Below are 2,614 nucleotides of genomic sequence, written 5' to 3'. Positions count from 1 at the left end.
TCATTAGAGAAATGCAAATCAAAACTACAATGAGATATCATCTCACACCAGTCAGAATAGCCATCATCAAAAAATCTAGAAACAGGGCTTCCCTGGTGGCACAGTGGTTGAGAATCTGCCTGCTAATGCAGGGGACACGGGTTCAAGCCCTGGTCTGGGAGGATCCCACATGCCGCAGAGCAACTAGGCCCGTGAGCCACAAATACTGAGCCTGCGCGTCTGGAGCCTGTGCTCCGCAACAAGAGAGGCCGCAACAGTGAGAGGCCTGCGCACTGCGATGAAGAGTGGCCTTCTCTCGCCGCAACTAGAGAAAGCCCTCGCACAGAAACGAAGACCCAACACAGCAAAAATTAATTAATTAATTAATAAACTCCTACCCTCAACATCTTCTAAAAAAAAATCTAGAAACAATAAATGCTGGAGAGGGTGTGGAGAAAAGGGAACACTCTTGCACTGCTGGTGGGAATGTGAATTGGTACAGCCACTATGGAGAACAGCATGGAGGTTCCTTAAAAAACTACAAATGGAACTACCATATGACCCAGCAATCCCACTACTGGGCATATACCCTGAGAAAACCATAATTCAAAAAGAGTCATGTACCAAAATGTTCATTGCAGCTCTATTTACGATAGCCTGGGGATGGAAACAACCTAAGTGTCCATCATCGGATGAATGGATAAAGAAGATGTGGCACATATATACAATGGAATATTACTCAGCCATAAAAAATGAAATTGAGCTATTTGTAATGAAGTGGATAGACCTAGAGTCTGTCACACAGAGTGAAGTAAGTCAGAAAGAGAAAGACAAATACCGTATGCTAACACATATGTATGGAATTTAAGGGAAAAAAATGTCATGAAGAACCTAGGGGTAAGACAGGAATAAAGACACAGACCTACTAGAGAATGGACTTGAGGATATGGGGAGGGGAAAAGGTAAGCTGTGACAAAGCGAGAGAGAGGCATGGTCATATATACACTACCAAACGTAGGGTAGATAGCTAGTGGGAAGCAGCCACATAGCACAGGGAGATCAGCTCGGTGCTTTGTGACTGCCTGGAGGGGTGGGATAGGGAGGGTGGGAGGGAGGGAGACGCAAGAGGGAAGAGATATGGGAACATATGTATATGTATAACTGATTCACTTTGTTATAAAGCAGAAACTAACACACCATTGTAAAGCAATTATACTCCAATAAAGATGTAAAAAAAAGAATAAAGTCACATTGGAAACCAGTGTGCTTGAAAAGAGTGAAGGAATCTGAGCAAAATCCAGATAGTGTCTGCTACAGCCAGGCCACTGCAGGTCCTGAGTTGGTGCTGTATAAAGCTTTAATTGGATGCAAGTTTTTTTTTTTTTTTTTTCGGTACGCGGGCCTCTCACTGTTGTGGCCTCTCCCGTTGCGGAGCACAGGCTCTGGACGCACAGGCTCAGTGGCCATGGCTCACGGGCCCAGCCGCTCCGTGGCATGTGGGATCTTCCCGGACCGGGGCATGAACCCATGTCCCCTGCATTGGCAGGCGGACTCTCAACCACTGCGCCACCAGGGAAGCCCTGGTTGCAAGTTTAAAGCTTAGTTTTATTTTAGACTGCACTTTAGAGACCTGAAATTAAGACTGACCTTATAGCTGAATATATAGGAAAGAAAAAATCCGAGAAAGTCTATTTAATAACAGTGGAATGACAGTATATGATGCCTTAATCAGGTTGAGGAATTTCCCTTTTATTTCTAGTTTTCTATTTTATTTATTTATTTGATTGACTGATTGATGGCTGCTTGGAATTTATTTTCCACTTGGTGCAAGGCACAGGGTTGTGGGGTATCAGGAAGGCTCTCATGTGTCTTGGATAGTAAAGAGGGGGATTCTCTCAACTTCCTTTTTAGTGTTTTGCTGTTTTGATATTAAAAACCCAACTGCTTCCACTGGCTGCAGCCTGCTTAGCTCGGGGAGGGGAAGGGGGTGGGGGTGGGGTTAGCTCTGATGAGCCTAGTGCCTTGGAAGGAAGCCTGGCAGCTAGTGATGGCCACTCAGGATGAGGGGGGCAGCAGTTGGTTTTGCCAGGCTGGCCACCAGGCTGCTGCTTCCACATGGCTTCCCGAGCCAGGTCACAGCTGATCATGCCTGTGGAGGCCTGGGCAGATTCCAAGTGCTCTGTGGCCATGAATGGGAGAGTGGACTTCCCGAAAAAGAAGCTAGCCCACCAGTGTCCTGGGTTGGCTCTGGGGAGACTGGGGTGGTGAGAGATGGCTTCCCAAGGTTACTTGGCACTTCCGCAGGAGCTGTTACTGGAACTGGAACCCAGGTGGCGCTGGTATTAGTCATGGAGAGACACTGGAGGGGATGACTGACATGCTCTTGCTTGTGGGCTGGTGGAAACCTTGGCGGCAACCCCTCGTGGGCCTCGGTGAGCAATCGCGGACAGTGGGGACTGGGCCACTAGGCCACGGAGCCCATCTGCACAGGAAACCAAAGGTGGCTGCTCCACTATCCAGAAGCACGGGGCGCGCACGTGTGGACGCTCCCCATAATATGGCGGCATGGCCCAGCGCCCTGCAAAGCCCCATTGCTGAGAGTTTTTAAAAAAATCATGGTTGGAGACTTCCCTGG

The sequence above is a fragment of the Lipotes vexillifer genome, unplaced genomic scaffold (assembly GCF_000442215.2).
Source record: "Lipotes vexillifer unplaced genomic scaffold, Lipotes_vexillifer_v1.1 scaffold611, whole genome shotgun sequence".
NCBI lineage: Eukaryota > Metazoa > Chordata > Mammalia > Artiodactyla > Lipotidae > Lipotes > Lipotes vexillifer.
This window is presented reverse-complemented; position numbering follows the sequence as displayed.